Raw genomic sequence first — 17,760 nt, 5'->3', positions numbered from 1 at the left:
GAGCTCCCCAGTGGAAGTAGCTGAGTGAAGCCTTCCTTTTTGTCCCTCCTTCTTAGCTACTCATCCCATGGGCTCTCCCCAGTAAACATCTGCATGGGAATCTGTCTCAGAGTCTATTTCTGGAGAACTCAACCTAAGATAATATCCCTAATATGTAAAGAACTTGTGTAAATCAACGAGAGAATTTAAAAATGGGCAAAAGACAAAAACAGCCAATTTTGATCTGCATCATAGTTAAAATGACCTCTACCTTTTGTCACAGAAAGTTCGCTTCTGGAGTTTGTCATAGAGAAATACCCTCACAAGTGTGTCGAGCTGTATAGTTAAGAATGCCCATGGGAGCATTGTTTATAATAGGGAAAAACTGGAAACAATCTTAATGCCCATCAATTTGTTAAGTCAATGTCATATTATGCAGTTATTAAAAACAATGATTTAGATAGCTATAAACATGAAACTATATTTAACATTCAAGCATATTCCTTAAAACACATTCTGTAAAATAGGTCGCACAATATATAGCATATATATGGAATAGATAAACAGCTTGGGAGATTATAGAAAAAACTTTAGTAAATATATTTAGGATTTTAGGGGGTTCTTATTTTCCTCCTCATACTTTGCTGTATTTTCTGCAAAGAATTTTAACGAGCATTACTTACACAAGCAGAGGAAAAATAGAAGGATGTTACTGGATAAGGCTTTAGAATTAAATTCAAGTGTACTGATTAAAACCCGAGCTTATTTTAGGGTGGGCCTGGGTTGCTCAGTCGGTTGAGTGTCCAACTTCTGATTTGGCTCAGGTCATGATCTCATGGTTCATGAGTTTGAGCCCTGTGTCTGGTTCCATGCTGACAGTGTGTCAGGCTCCTTTGCTGACAGCAGGGAGCCTGCTTGGGATTCTCTCTCCTTCTCTCTCTGCCCTTGCCCTGCTTATGCTCTCTCTCTCTCCCTCCCTCTTAAGATAAATAAATAAAACTTAAAAAAAAATCGCTCAAGTGTATTTTCATTTTCTCATTTCTAATTATTTCAATTAAAGCAGAATAATTAACTTCAAAATTAACCTTACCAGCAGTATACAAACAAAACCTTACTTTATGGTTTTGCAGCTCATATTAATCCATGAGAGTCACGTACTACCTGCTGGACACGTGCTGTTTCTGTGTGTGCTTTGCCCGAGCAGTACCTTGTCTCTTTATTCAGGTAAGGGGGCCTGGCTTGCCCTTAGGGAGGCTTTCCTCCCCATCCTGAGGCCATGAGGTTTCTGTGAGGCTGACCCCACAACCCCTGTGGAGGAGCACATAACCTGTCCACACCTTGCATCTCTCCGGCCGGGAGGGCATTCAGGAGGCACATTTGTCCCAAGTTTGTCCCAAGAGAGCCAACGGCAGAACTTTGGTTACATCTATTGAAAAAGCAATGCTCTCTGTTAACTGGTGTTGCCAAAGTGGTCAAAACTCAACTTGGAGAAATGCTGCTGAGTTCGAAATCAACACAACAAAGCAGAGCAGAGGGATGGAGAGAGAAACATTTCTGAAGACAGTGTTGGTGCCTTTCAATCCAGCTGTGCTCAAAGATTACTTTTTGTATTTTTCGGTTACATGAACCAATACATGCTCCGTTTTTGCTTAGGACTGTTTGAGTTGAACCTCCTTTGCATCTCGGATGATGTGGTATTAGACACATCCTACTATCACTCCATGCAAAGCAAAATCATATTCATTTGTTCAATCTTTCGATCATTCCACATAATGTATTGAGCACTGTCTTCGTCAGCTCAGGCCGCCATAACAGAATACCACAGACTGGGGGGCTTAAACAACAGAAATGTATTTCTCACAAATCGGGAGGCTGGAAGTCCGAGATCAAGGTGCCAGCAAGGTAGGTTTCATTCTGAGGCCTCTTGGCTTCCCGGTGCTACTATCTTGTGCTCACGTGTCTTCTGTGTGCATGCTGAGACAGAAAGCAAGCTCTTTGGTGTCTCTTCTTATAAGGGCACTAATCCCATCATAAAAGCCTCATCCTTGTGACCTCAGGTAACCCTAATGACCCCTCAGAGCCCCCATCTCCAAATACCATCACATTGGGGGGGTAGGGCTCCAATACATGAATTTTGAGGGGGACAAGGTATTCAATCTATAACAACACCTAGGACCCACAACGTATGCCATCAAGTATGCTCATCCTGGGAATACAGGGGAGAATGGCACAATCTCTACCCTTAATAGGAGAGGTACACTTGGTGGGAACTCAATCCCAGAGAGTTGTACTTGGGAATGCTCAAGTTTCTTCCCAAGAACTTTCCCAGTTGCCACGAAGCAAAATGTAGGCCATCATTTTTATCTTCTCTCCTGCTGGAGAAGTAGCATCTGCCTTCTCTTTGGGTGTCTCTGGTGTTCTTTCTTTGGACTCTTCTACTGTCTCTCAAGCCAAAGAGGCTGCACCTGGGAGGCCCGAGGTGGGCAGTCTGGACCAGCCCTGCTGTTGGTAGTGATACAGATGCCTTTTTGCCCTGGTGTCCATCTTGCTGCTTGTGCTCTCTTCTTGTTGGATGGCCTTTGCTCTCCTTTGGACACAGTGAGATTGACTTGGGGGTGACTTATAGGAAAAAGATAAAGGAAGAAATGCTGCCTCGTGCCTATGTCAAAGGGGTTCTGCATGAGCTCCGTCCAGCCTAAACCATGGGTTCCATTTTGGGGGTCAGGGCACGTGTCCCGGAAACAGTCTTTGTTATCAGCCATTGTTCTCTCTGACAACGGGTTTCCTTAGAGAAATCTCATGGAAAGGAGTTGCTGGCCAGAGGCCAGGGTCTGGGCCCTCCTGGGTTCACTGGCCAGATGATACCTTTACCTCATTACCATTCTCAACCCACAGATGTGTATAAGGCCTTCTAGGGAAAAATGCTCAGAATAAGAAGGGCTGGGAGTGTAGGTCAGCTGGACAGCTCTCTCAGAAGTCCTTCTGAGAGAATTTTTGAGGCTATAGATCACATCTCCAGAAGGCAAAATTAAGCATCCTCAGCAGATTCCATTAGAATAAGGGTAACCCAGTGAGGTCATGTCTGGTAATTATAGAATTATACTAATTATTTTTTAATGTATTCAAGGCTTGAGAACACTGGATTCTCATTATACAGCATAAACTTTCAGAACCAAGCCCCAAACCCTACCTGTAGAAACTGCACAAATGAGAAGTGAGCCCCCAACCACACTTTGAGATTGAGTGCCCTACATTCAGCCAAATGACAAACTATCGACTTTATGGAGCTGTCTACTGAATTTTTTTGTCTTTCCTCTCAATCTTGGAGAATCATAGAATTCAGCAACCTCTCAATTCGGTAGATCTTCTTTTGGCATACACACCAGAATCTCTAGGAGAGCTTTTGCCGCCTTCACTCGTCCAGGCCCCGCTTCTGGAGGTTGCTTCGAAAGGTCTAGGGTGGGGTCCCAGCATCTGAATAACCACCGATTAATCCCTAAATTAGCAGACGGGGAACTGAGACCCAGAGAGAGACAGCGATTTGTCTCAGGTGGACAATAACCACCTGTCAAAGAACCAGGGTTAGCACTCAGGTTTCCTGACTCTGATCCAGTGTTCTTTTCACTACACAAGTACAAGCACAAAGAAGTAGGTATCCTTACTCAAACGGCTAGTTACCCTGTTACCCCAGTGCCCACCTTGAAGAATGGAGTGTGGCTCCAGTCTATGCTTGGGAACACTGCTCAGTGATTTATACCACTGCCAAACAGACAAAACTGCCATTTGGGTAACAGCTGCCAGACATATCTGTCCTTCATTTTCAAAGACAAGGCCACTCGCCCTTTGTATTCTACTGTAGTAGACAAGATAGGGAAATGCGTGACACATGTCTCCCTCTGTCTGCTGCACATTTACTCTTAATGCCCTGTGGTTTGTGGTTGTGGTTGCTTGTTTACAAAACCTGGCACTCAAAGTCATGGTCAGCCCAAAGCCTCTGTTGCAGAAGAAATCACCATTTATGCTATAGCTTCCCAGAGGGGCCTCTCTGCTGCCATCCTTTCTACTCTTTCCTCCCAAAGCTCCAGCATTGAATTATAGGCATTTTCAGTGAATGCAGGAGATGAACCCCACAACGTCAATCGAGAAATAAGTATTTGTTGAGAGGTAGTACATACCCAGCATCATGTTTATGTTACACTCATCCTGTAGTTAGAAGGCATTTCAGGGTGTTGGGGAAAAGGAATATAAGCTGCTTCAGAGCTCTCTTTTGGAAACAGAAGTCCCCCTTATTCCTAGCACACCCAAAAGAACACCAAAATGCATTACTCTTGGAGGAAAACATTCTTTGGGTACTCTGGGAAACACTCACCCAACCTCTCTCTACACTGAGCCTGTCCGTAGGAGCTTAGCCAGGTGCCATTATCAACCAGCTCAAAAGTGCCACCTTGGTTAACAGAAATCTGGCAACTACAAGTCATACTGCCTCCTGGACAGTGGGACCTGTCACCCATTATAACCAGCTGTGTTTTACTGTTGAAGAAATCTAAAGACTGAGTGATTAAAGCCCAGCCAAGGTCACTCGCATGGAGTTCAGAGTACAACCAGAGCAGAAGGAACACGCGCTGGGTTTCTAGAATCAAAGGACACTATAGCTGGAAGGGATTTCAAGAGGTCATTTGGTTCACTTGCTCCGCTGTGAACAATGAAACCGTCCAAGACTAATGATTGTCTGAGGGCAAAGGCTTCGCAATGCCTCCAACCTCTTGGTTCCTGAAGCTCTTCCTTAAGTCTCAACAAACTCTCTCTTGCTGTTATTCTTTCTACCTTCCCAAGCCGTGTTTAATGGAGAGAATAGCGTTTCTCTACTGTGGGGCCTCCCTTGTTCTGTTGAAGAGTCAGCTCAGGGGAAGTCTTGAAAGACCCACTTGGAGAGGCTCTGTGGGGAACTCCAGCAGGCAAAGGAAGACTATTCTGTAACTTTGGCTCTTTTTTGCTCTGCCTGAATGCCAGGCAATTGTACTTCCCTAATCCATCCTCTCCAGGGATTATTTTCCCCGGAGAAGAGAAGGCTGAGAGACAAATCATTGGGATGCAAATGCAGAAGATATTGAACAAAAGCATCCGTGACCACAGGCAACTGCGGGGTGAAGGCTTTCAGGTTGGGTTGATGGGAGGGTTGTTTCTGCTTCTGCAGGGTTATTCTTGAAGTAAACTCTGATCCAGAGGGCTGCTGTGGAGTCCTCCTTTCCAGGAGGACCAACAGATGGGAGAAGGCTTCACCACAGGGATGATTTCCCTGTGCTTCCCAATGGGAGGAGAAAGATGGAGAAACTTTCCTTGGACTCTTTCCAACTTTCTAGTGGTTCTTCCCCTCATCTGAAAAAGCACTAGTTCTAAGCATTTTGAAAGACCAGTGTGAGAAGGAACTAATAAGCACATGCAGCTCAATGAGACTCCCTTTGAATTTGGCTCTGGCCCTGCATTAAACCAGCAGGGACAAGCCTAAAATGAGATGGTTCTTATGTGGCTCCCCAGGCAAAATTTTGAAAGCTAACAACTGAAATTTTCTTCCTGATATTTTCCCACCCTACTGCCTCCTTCAATTATTGCAGTGGGAGGAGATGCAGAGTTCTGAGATTAATTCCATGTATCGGGTTTTATTTCATTAAGTCTCTTTTGGGGGTAAACTATCCACTGGCATTTGCATTTCTTGTTCTTGAATGAGGACCTAACATGAAATGCTTCAATTGGGAGAAGAATTTCTCTTAAGACACTTCTTCCTAAAGGTAAAATGAGATATCGCAAACCTTGCAGAAGAGCTTTAAAGAAAAAATGATGGCAAATATATAGCCTGTTCTTTACAGTGGCACCCTTCAGAACACTTTTCACCCGTCTCTTCCAATCTACCAGCAAGCATGTGCATCCATTAGGAAGCACTGACTGAGCCCAGCTTTAGACCAGGCTGTTTGGGGTTTGCCCCAAAATGGAAGTTTGGTCTCTGCCCTTAACAAGTGTCCAGACCAGTCAGGCTACAAGACTAACTCAGACTCATGCAAGGCAACACACATTTAGGTGCTAAGAAGTGTTGGTGTTTTTGTGGATAAAAGTAATCGGGAAGCTTTTATTAAAGAGTGTGTAGCTTGAGCTGGCTTTTCAAGAAATGACAGATTTGGAAGAAGCAGAGCAAAAAACAAACAAACAAACAAACAAACAGAAATGGGGAGGGTGGGGGAGGCGGGGAGGGGAAGCAAATTGTGAGAATTCAAACGAATTTTAAAACTACTAATTATAGATCACTTCAATCATATAAAAAGGTGCAGAAACACTATGTACTCATCGTTGTGCCTCAGACTTTATCAATCTATAGACAATCTTGCTTCACCTTTCCCCTCATCCATTTTTTCCCACATCCTGGATTATTTTTGAGGCAAATCTCAGACATCATATCATTCTATCTGTAAATATTTCAGTACATTACTAGCATTTTAATGTAAGCAAAGATCAAATTATACAGGTCAGAGCGTGTTTGAAAAAACAGCACAAAACTGAAAATCTTGGCGTAATAAAAAGATCCCCCCAAGCCTTAGCCAGCAGCACATGTATTCCCTTCTATTTTGTTCAACAACGTCCCAACACATCAGAAGAATCCCTAATTCTTTTTGGAGGAGGTTGAAATAAAATATATATGTCCAGAAATACATGCTTTTTGCTATAATGCTTGGACCTTACTGGAATGTCGGAAGCATATGGACAAACACTTGTCTCTGTACATCTGCTGCAACTTAAGTATATTTCTTTATTCTATTTTCAACATAGATCAGAGCGGTATTTCAGGAAGACATGCCTTTCTTAAACCAGAGTCCAATAAAAGTGGCCAGTGGAATCTGAGGATGGTGGGGCAGGCTGGGCCAGGAGGTAAAAGCACAGTGGGGGAGGGGAGAGAGCAGGGTGGGGGAGGGGGATGGAGAGGGCACAACTCTCAGGACTCTGGCTGGATGTGAAACTGAGTGGGAGGCAAAGAATGAAAGTGGAGCATGGTAATCTTGGAACAAGGATGAGTCATGCCGAAAATGAGATGCTTTCCCACTGATGCTTTGAATAATACCCCTTAGACTGGGAAAAGAAATCAAATGAGCACTGCGCTTGATCACCGTAGAGATAGAGAATGACATTCAGAGCGCATCGTTGGAGACTGGGCAGCCCTCTTTGCTCTTCCACTCTTCTGGGTGATCTGGAACCAGCCAACGAACCTCTCAGGGTCTCAGACTCTACATCTTCAACCAAAGGAAAGCAGGGCTAAATTATCTCTGGATTCTTGGAGACCCACAATGGTCAACAATTCAATTATTTGAAATGTATTTTAAAATAGATATGAGGGGTGCCTGGGTGGCTCAGTCAGTTGAGTGTCTGACTCTTGATTTCAGCTCCAGTCATGATCTCATGGTTGGGAGTCTCTCTCTCTCTCTCTCTCTCTCTCTCTCTCTCTCTTTCTCTGCTCCCCTCCCCCTGCTCTCTCTCAAAAAATAAACTAAAAAAATTTTAATTGTTTTTAATGTTTATTTATTTTTGAGAGAGATAGAGACAGAGTGTGAGCAGGGGAGGGGCAGAGAGAGAGAGGGAGACACAGAATCTAAAGCAGGCTCCAGGCTCTGAGCCGTCAGCACAGAGCCCGACGCAGGGCTTGAACCCACAAACCGTGAGATCATGACCTGAGCCGAAGTCGGACGCTCAACCAACTGAGCCACCCAGGCGTCCCTAAAAAATTTTTTTAATAGATATGAATTTGCAGTGGCTTGTGGATGGTTTCTGTTAGCAATAGGAAGCAGCGGTAGTCCTTGAGACAACCCAGAACCTGCATGAGCTATCATATGGAGAAATTAAGTAATGGCACTAACACATGTATATCAAGTGTTAGTTACTCTACTAAGCAGCTCGTGTACATTCTCACAACAGCCCTGTGAAGTAAGTTCTAATATTATCACACTATCATGAGGAAACCGAGGCATAGGGAGGGTAAGTAATCTACCCAGGAAACATTGCCTATAGATAGGAAAGCCAGAATAGACAGCAGATCTATCTCAATTCCAAACCCTTTACCACTGCACGACATGCTCTCCTATTGTGCTAAGGTGCATAGAATGACTATTAAAGTCTTGTATTTTATCTTCCAATCAAAATCCAGGAACTTTATTTATTTTTAATGTTTATTCATTTTTGAGAGACAGAGAGGCAGAGCATGAGAGGGAGAGGTGCAGAGAGAGAGGGAGACACAGAATCCGAAGCAGGCTCCAGGCTCTGAGCTGTCAGCACAGAGTCTGACACGGGGCTTGAACCCATGAACCGCAAGATCATGACCTGAGCCAAAATCGGATGCTCAACCAACTGAGCTGCCCAGGCACCACCAGAAACCTTTTAAAAATATCTATCTGACTCAGGAGCCAGGTTGAAGAGGGTTCCCACTGAGTAAATCTGGGACAAATTCAGCACCAAAATTAAGTATAGTGATGAATTATAAGCCACTGAAAAAATAGGATTCATGAGTCCCCTTACTGATGATAGATAGATGACAGATAGATAGATAGGTAATAGAGAACTAGAATACGAAGGATTAACTGGTAAACGCAGAGGGATTGCTGGAGCTGGAAAATCATCATTTGGCAATCATCAGAGTAAAGATAGAATCAGGCAGAAACCATCAATGTATGCTATATCTAAGGGAGAAATGTTAATGAGCAAGACATTTGCTTGGACTTAAAGTATTTCTCCAAAGACTGCTTTATTAGTTCAAGGGAGGGGAAAAATTAATTATACAGTAGAGAAAATTGAACAATACCTTGATGCATGAGAAAAATTTACATTACCAATAAGGGTAGATGGACATTGTGTGCCTCTAGCTGTGATACCCTTAGAAGGACAAAGTGTTAATCTTGCAATATTCCAGCCAAGAGTGTATAAACAAAACATCAGACAAATGCAATATGAAAATGTTCTTTAAAAAAAAAAAAAAGGCCAGGGAAACTGAATTCTTAAAAAAATGTAAACATGATGAGAAACAAGGAAAGGCTGTAAAAATGTTCCAGATTAAAGGAAGCTAAGGTGAAAAAGAAAACCAAATGCTCGACAAACTGCAGGGATGTTACGCTCGACATAAGATGGGGGTTGGGGGAGATGTGGACAATGCCATAAAAGACATTGTTAGATCAACTGACAGCATTGGAATTTGGACAGTACCAATGTCAATTTATGAAGTTGGTAAATGTACTGTGGTTATGTTGAGAATATTCCTGTTTTTAGGCAATGCACACAATATTTAGAGGTGAAGGATCCTGATGTATGTAATTTACCATCTCATGGTTCAAGAGAGAGAAAGGCAGAAAGAAGGCAAATTCTAAGGCACATGGGATAAAATGTCAACAAAAGGTGAATCTAGGTAAAGAGTATATGGGGGTCCCTTGAAACTTTTTCTAAGTTTGAAAATATGTCCAAATAAGGAAACTTTTTTTTTTTTAAGTCAATCTGATATCACATTAACAAGTGGTGGTCAGTCTCTGCGTTTTTGGACTATGTGGAGGGAAAAAAAAGAATGACATGCATTGAGTCATGAGAATAATTGTCATCAGATGGGAGAAGCTTAAGGTTGAGCTGATTCCCTGCAGTTTAGGGGTTCACCAACCCAAACAGGGAATTATGTGGGTCACACAGAAAACAGACTCACAAGTGAACAAATAACAGAGTAATTCCACTGTGAGAAACATCAGGAAACCATCTCTGTATGTGTAAGGAAGAACTTTTTAGGCATGGAGGCATGGGCCTATATTCAGCACAAGTCTACCCAGCAGAATAATTAACCTGTTCAAGCTCATCTCCCACTTGCTGCTCCTTGAAATACGTTGGAACTAGAAGGTTCTGTGCCAGTTGGGAAAGGCAGTTGACACAAGGAGCAAACTACTAGCATTGACAAGGATATGATAAATGCTAGAGCGTGCAGAAACTCTAGAACGAGTGACAAATTAGCAAATTAGTGGGCAGTTTTTGATGGTGGGATTATTATTATGGCCACAGATTTGAGTTACTTACTATTTGCTAGGCCCTGAGGGTATAGAAAGATAAAGGAAATAATCCCTGTTCTCAAGAAGCTTTGGGAAGACACACAAAGTTACACCACAGGACAGCAGGTGACAAGTATCAAAAGGTTGTTCTTGGCACTGTGCTAGAGTTGATGGAATAAGACCATCGAGAAAAGCTACTGTGGGCATGTAACACCAGGTAAGTGGTAGCGGTATGCCCTTCCTCTCTTCCTCCTTCACTCCCTCCCTCCCTTCTTCCTTTCCTCCCTTCCTTCCTTCCTTCCTTCCTTCCTTCCTTCCTTCCTTCCTTCCTTCCTTCCCTTCCCCTTTCCTTCCTCCCTCCTTCCTCCCCTTTTTCTTTCTTTCAATAGATATTTATTCTGTTTTCTAATTGCAAGGTACTGTGCGGGACAAAGAGAACAGTGAGATAAAACATGATGCTGAGAGGAAAAAGGAAAGGCACATTTGGGGATTAATTGATGATAATAATGGCTAAAATATAATGGGCCCCGTATGAGTTTCCTGTGGCTACCATAATAAATTATCACAAATATAGTGGCTTAACACGACAGAAATTTATTCTCTCACATGTATGAAGGCAGAAGTCTGAAACCAAGGTGTTGGCAAAACTGTGCTCTAGGGGAGATTCCTTTTCTTGCCTCTTCCAGCATCTGCTGGCTGTTGGCACTCCTTGGCAACCTGTCTCTACCCTCACATGACCTTCTCTTCTGTCTAGTTACCCCGTGTCTCTTATTAGACATGATCTTTTCATCTCAAGATCCTTACTTACATCTTCAAATGACCCCTTTTCCAAATAAAGTAACATTTGTAGTTTCTAGGAATTAGGACATGGGCATATCTTCCGGTGGGGGGCAGGGGGGGCACCATCCAACCCATTACAGGCTCTTTCCATGTTTCAGGCCTTGTCCTAAGCATATTATATGTATTAACTAACCTAATTCACAATAACCCAGTAAGATAAGTTATTATTTTGGTCCACATTGAGGAAATGGAAGCTTGGAGCCATTAGGTAACTTGGAGCCATTACTTAAAATAATTTGGCTTGAATCGTGGGCTTGTGTCGAGGAGGAGTGAGAGACAAGTTTGGATAAAAAAGTTAAAGTCACATGCAGAATGCCTTCAATTACACCTAGATAAAATGTTGTGCCTTATTCTGTGGGTAATGGGCAGCCACTGAGGGTTTTGAGCATTGATGTGTGGGGATATTGATCAAAAAGCACTGCATTAAGTAGACTGGAGGAGGGTGGGAGTGGGAGTCCTATTAGAAGTGCTCACATAATTGCTATGAGAGATATGTCGGCCTAGACTGGAGAGCTGGCCACAGAAACAGCTCATCCTTCTTTTCATCCCAGCGTGTGGAGCCAGACTCCCTTTTCCATTAGACTTAGCTTTTCCATCTTCCTAGATGCCATTCCAGGAGGCAACTGAGAGATCAGACCATTTCCATTTGCCCCATTTTAGCCCACACTGGTTTTTCCATTAAAGGATTGCTCTCAAATTTGAAGGCACCTGAGCAGCGCCTAGAAATGCAATCCCTGTGATTTTGATGGTGGTCCCTTTTAAGACAATGGCACTTTGGGGACTGAAGGATGTCTCTCTTGAGGTTAAGAGATGCTCAACTCTGACCTTATGATGGAATAAGCCTTGAAGCCAACTTAAAGCATAAATAAAGTCAATAACAAGGACTCATGGGAATGGTCATCGATGCAGCTGCCATGAAGCTAGACCTTTGCTTTCTTCCTCCAGAATCAGCAGACAGGCAGAGGGAAATATCTCTAGTCTTACTTCTCATCTGTTCTTCTTAGTGACTATTGCTGCTCCTGTACAACCTGAATATTAAACACCCCTTACTCATTTTTAGTCTTTTCATCTCCTTCTGATATGTGATCAGTAACGCCTGATGAAAAAGGCATTTCCTATTGGATAATAAAAGGTTTGAGTACAAGAGACCCCCAGTCATACTGAGTCCTCAGCCCAACCTGTTATTTAGACTTCAGAAGCCATTAATGCTAGTCAGAATAATGAAATGTTTCCAAAAACTGTAAGCTCATTATTTTTCTTTCTGCAACAGTGAAAGCAAAAACTTAAATGCTTATTCACACCTGGAGTTCGATTAATTTTAAGGAATGCTTTCCTACAAGGACAAGACATTTGGTTCATTAAAAAGTTTTTGATACAGAATACCATTCATTACAAAATAAAATGCCAGTATGGCAGGTGAATATAAAATTATAAAGTAAAATGAAAACATTTTTAAGTTTGAGGAGGATATCTTAACTCCTAACTCCATGTAATATTCTTCCAGGGTAAAAAAAATTTTTTTTCTAATGCCTTTGTCCCCAAAGTGTGGTCTGGAGGCCACCAACATTGGAGTCCTGCAAGAGCTTTTGGAAATGCGGGATCTCAGTCTCCACCACAACCCCTACTGAATCAGAACCTGCATTTTAACAAGGCACCTCAGGGAAGGGGTCAGTTTTTCACTAATGTTAGTCCTTTGGAAGATATCTGAGTGGTTACAGAAACTAAAAGGAAGAATTGGGATTAACTAATTCATTCTATAGAATTATGTGTGAACAGACCCAATTTTGGAACACATCACTAGAGAATCAGACTTTGGAGTGACCTGTTAAAGAGGTACGTGTCACTCACAAGTAGGCCACCTCCCCTTGGTCCTTATAGTAATTACAAATTAGTAAGAAAATCATAGAACCAGAAACTTTTAGAACTGAGATGAATGATAGAATTTTATGGTTAGTGCATGTTAGGTTCTGAGCCTCGTATTGGGTTTGTTACTCATGAATTTGGGTATGAAGTTAAAAATAAACGTGTTCTTGGTGAGATTAGATTAGGGCCTCACAAGCCACGGGACCTTGAGCAAATTTCTTCATGTCTTGGAATCTCAGTCCATAATCTGTAAGATCCAGTCGGCAAGCTTCATAGCCTTGTCATGCATGTTAAGTGAGGAATGTTGAAGCACTCTGAAAGCTGTGAGAACCTAGAATGTTATCATATGGCAGATTTCAAGGCCGAGTCCCAGTTTTATCCAATTAATTGCATCTTGTGTGAGATAATATCACAGCCAAAGCCTGTCTGATGTAAAGACAAAGGTAAGCTTGGGTGCCTGGGTGGCTCAGTGGGTTAAGCATCGGACTCTTGATTCCTGCTCAGGTCATGAGCTCACGGTTTGTGGAATTGAGTCCCACATTGGGCTCTGCACTGACAGCACGGAGCCTGCTTGGGATTCTGTGTCTTCATCTCTCTCTGCCCCTCCTCTGCTTGTGTGTACTCTCTCTCTCTCAAAATAAATAAGCATTTTTAAAAAAGAGGAAAAGGTGAGCTAATTAATAAGAAAGTGTCACGGTGTTTCCTACATTGTCCAGCAGGAAAAGGTCCTCTGATCGTCATGTTCAAGTGTAGATGGAGAACCACTATTGTTCAATGGTCAGGTTCTGTTGACCGAATGTATGAATTACTAAGCTGGACAAAGGTAATTTATTAACATTCATTCATTCAACAAACATTTACTGAGCCAGGCTGGCTAGGGACACAATGGTGAGCAAAAGCACACATCGCCCTTGCCCACACGGAGCTCACAATCTAATGAAATACTCATGTGGATAAACGTTAACTGTGTCATTGTTCTGTGCCATAAAAGCTCAGGCCAAGGAGCCAAGAGAACTTGCACTGGAGAGACTTGACCTGGTCATAGGGGTTAGAGAAGACCTCCCTGAGGAAATGGCCCCTAAACTGAGAGCTGATGGATGAGAAACAACTAACGTGGGGAAAAGGGGATGGAAGAGTGTCCCAGTCAGAGGGAACAGTGCATGCACAAGTCTTTTTGCAAGAGGGAGCATGGTGGTCAGAAAGGCCAGTCCTGTTAGGTGGAGTGATGGCTTGAGGCTGGGGAGGACATCCAGGGACTGACCATACCCAGCGCCATGCATTTGAGCTTGGTTCTTCTCAGAACACCTGGAGGCCTCTGAAGGATTGCACTGTGGTGGTGGAGGAGGAGGAGGAGGAGGAGGAGGAGGAGGAGGAGGAGGAGAAGGAGGAGGAGGAGGAAGAGGAGGAGGAGGAGGAGGAGGAAGAGGAGGAGGAGGAGGAGGAGGAGGAGGAGGAGGAGGAGTATTTTGCAATGACCAGACCTGGGTTTTGAAAAGATCACTCTGGCAGCAAAGAAGAGTATAACTAAGGGGCAGGAGGGCAGAGTATGTGTGCAGAGGCAGGCAGGAGATTTTACAGCCAAGGAGAGAGAGAGGAACTGCTCCCCTCCACAGAATATCCAACTGCCGGTCTAGTTCCCTCCTCCCGGGGCAGCCTTGTTTCTGAAAGTCTCTGTCCACCAACAGAGAGGCAGCCTGTGTGCAATGGGCTCTCCCCTCTAGACAGAGAAAGTGAACAGACCAGAGGTCCAGCCAGCAAATTAGTCCATTTTGAATCCATGCGAATCAGTCCCCTGTAGGTGAAATGATAAAAATGCAGTGTCTGAATATGCAAGTTGAAAATTCAGTCCTGGATTCTTGGCGGTGCTAAATACCAGGTAACCTGAAAGGGCCCATCTGAGAGTGTCAGCCAGGCTTCAGCATCCCCCTTAACTCATTTCCTAACTCCCGTAAAGAGGCCATCTCTTTCAACCACTCACTGAAAAGATGTAGAAAATAAGGCCTAATCACACAGTAACTTTTAAGGACCAGTTCCTTGACCTTTCTAAAACTCATAAGGTGTGCGATCCTTTCAAGATGCCCCACTGGTCAGCATCATCTTCATAGACAAGTAATGGAGAGAGTCATAGAAAAATGTCTTTAAGTTAAAAAAAAAATTTTTTAACTTCTGTTCTTTGTACTTTAATTTCAATCTCCAGCCCCTAGCGTAGAAAGGCTAAAGAGAATGGGTATATTCCATCTATACCTTAAAACTGACTACCTGAGCCTTCAACAATTTCTGGCATAATAAGACATTCACAAATGTCTTTAATGAGGCTTTCCATATAGGTGTCACTGCCTTTATTTCTAGATTTAATTTCCAGGCATGACTGGAGAACTTTGATCCAGTTTTCTTTCCCTTGCTATTCACTCTTACCTGCCATTCTTTAGCTTATCCAAGTACAAAAAGCTCAGCGATTGTCCTGGGCTTCTCAATGTACATTCTAGTCTAGCTGTTCCTGTTTCCCCTTTGCTTCCTCATAGGGTTTCCTGCTCTGACCCTTTCTTTCATATGGCTTCCCTTATACCTCTGAGCCCTTTTGTGATGTTTCTGGGCTTTATTCTTGCATTGTTACTTGTTTATTCTTTTTTCTACTGCCTGTTCCCTCGGGGAGCCGCTAAAAATTCAAACCCTGGCCCTCATGTTGTTGCTAGAGATTTTACCGTGTATTTGTAATAATTAATCACGTACGTTCCAAAACAAACAAAAAACCAAACAGATCCATTTCCCCCATCATTTTTGCTTTAAGATTGAACATTAGATGTGATTTACTGTTAACTAAAGTCAAATGTAATCTGGTTTTCACATGGTTTTCTTCTTTTCCATGCTTGCAGTCATGATTTTTGATAAGCAAGATTCAGAGGTGTGTTAGTATTTAGCAGGGTGGTTGGTTTTTTTGTGTGTTTTTTGTGTGTGTGTGTGTGTGTTTTTTTTGTTTGTTTGTTTGTTTGTTTTTTTGCAAGAATCCTTTGCAACCAAGCTACATTTTGGATTGATAATTTGCAGGTTGGAGGAGCTTGGCATTGAGAGCAGGATGAGGTCTTTAGAGGGCTTTGAGATTGCAGTTTGTGTTACACATTTGATTTTTCACTCAAATTGGCAGTCTCTTTCCAAAAGGAGCATTATTCTCTCATCTTTAAAGTATGCTGAGTTTAGTCAGTTTGGATACTAAGCAAATTATCAGGAGAGTTCTCAAGATTTAGGAAGAAAAAGCCAAACCATTTTATTCAACTAGGGGCCACAACCTCCAGGGTTGTTGGTGAGTAATTCCATGGCTTTCTTTTATTTTAACCCACTTGTGGCTGTGTTAACACTGTGCAAGGGCTATCAGCTGAAAAAGGATAAGTATCAGTCTAGCTACCAAAGTACTTTGACTACACAGCGCTAGGGGGAAGAAAAGTTTATTTGACTGAAATGTTTTGCGGTCAGGTAAGTGGGATTACTCTTTGTGGAGTGCATGATTACAACTTTTTACACCCTGGAAAATGTAGCTCCCTCCCCATCCCTCCCCGCCTTTGTATGTGAGGATAAAGCACATTGTGAAATGGCTTACAAGAGAAAGAAAAGTCTGCACCAGATGTGTTCTCGTGAGTGACTATCGGGTTGAACTGAACCTAAGAGCCTGTTTTTATATGGGTCTAAACATCTTCCAATTCTGTCTGCTTAGGTACTGAAGGGATGGCTGTCCTGTTTGCTGAGTGCTGCTGCCTTCTACATCTCCTTACTGGTTCCTCTTTGGGCATTAAATTCTCACATTTGGATAAATCTATTTTTTAAATAAAGGGACACAGCAGCTCCCAAGAGGCGGCAAAATGGTATTCCAACCATTTCCACAGGATGTCTTGACCCAAAGGGGCTCCCTAATTTCTCTATAGGAGGTGCTGATTGGAAGGAGATTTGAAGCTGTGTTTACACAACAGGATCAGATAAATGTCCATTGTCCATACCAAAGGAGGGGAGATTATGAAGTGCCAAGACTCATCTCCCCACTCCTTACCACTGCCACCATCCAGATTTCATTGCAAATTTAGCACATTAAAAACAGCCTCAGTATTTTCCCCTTAAAATCAGCTCCCTTCCCTCCCAACTTCACCTGCTTAGCGCAGGATTTTCCCTGTCAGGTTAAAACATTTGAACTACCTTTGTTAAATTCTCCTCCTTAGTTTTCACCCTCCCAATTAATCATCAAACCCTATCAATTCTTCCTTTATAATGTCTTGGAAACTTTTCTGCATTCTTTTCTGTTACTGCAGAACAGAAATAGATGAGGATCCAGCTCTGTAGTGTGGATGGGGAAATGAGAAACACACCACATACAAATGGGGGGAAAATAGAAATATATTTTTTAATGCAAAATAACAAGGCTCCAAACTAGCCTTATGTATAGATCCTGAGGCACTGGCTAGCTTTGCCTTTGTCTTGTTTTGTCCAGAACAGTGGGGGTTCTTCCTCCTGTTCAGGGGCTGTGGTGAGGCCTTTCAGGGGTCTGGCTTAGGTTACCTGATTCCAGCCACCCCTCTACTTTAGGATCGGGAACTCTTCACTTCCAGATCAACTAATCTCCACTCAGTGCATATGTTTGCACTCTAAATTCATGTTGGTACAAGTTATTGAGTATTTCATTGTAATTTAAACATTTTATACGTTTATATTTTACCTCCACCGGACGAAGCGCATTCTTCCTTATTCTCAACCGCCCCTCCCCTTCCCCATAGCAACCAACACAGGGTTTGGCTATTTGTAGTCCATAAATAAAATGTTTGTTCAATCATAGAGCCTTAGAATTTTAGAGTCAGAAAGAATCTGAAGAGATCCTCTTGCCCAATCCTTTATGTTTGAAGAAACAGGTCTAGAGAGATTAGTGGACTCTTCTAAAGTCACACAGCTGGCTAGTGACAAAGCCAGCACCAGAACCCAGGTTGCCCCTGCTTGAAGTCTGTAGCCTAAACTGTCCTTAGATAATCAGTGACAGAAATATCTGCCTTTACAC

General features: G+C 42.7%; 1 long non-coding RNA gene across 1 annotated transcript; it reads left to right on the top strand.

The window, feature by feature from the left end:
- The first annotated feature begins 9,912 nt into the window (after positions 1–9,912).
- LOC123584851 lies at positions 9,913–16,583 on the top strand. The gene is made up of 2 exons (XR_006705708.1): positions 9,913–10,245; positions 16,438–16,583. It is a non-coding gene; the product is annotated as an uncharacterized LOC123584851 (long non-coding RNA).
- Positions 16,584–17,760: the final 1,177 nt, after the last annotated feature.

This window comes from Leopardus geoffroyi, chromosome C3 (genome assembly GCF_018350155.1).
Source record: "Leopardus geoffroyi isolate Oge1 chromosome C3, O.geoffroyi_Oge1_pat1.0, whole genome shotgun sequence".
NCBI lineage: Eukaryota > Metazoa > Chordata > Mammalia > Carnivora > Felidae > Leopardus > Leopardus geoffroyi.
The sequence above is the reverse complement of the archived record's forward strand: the minus strand, read 5'-3'. Positions and strand labels throughout refer to the sequence as shown.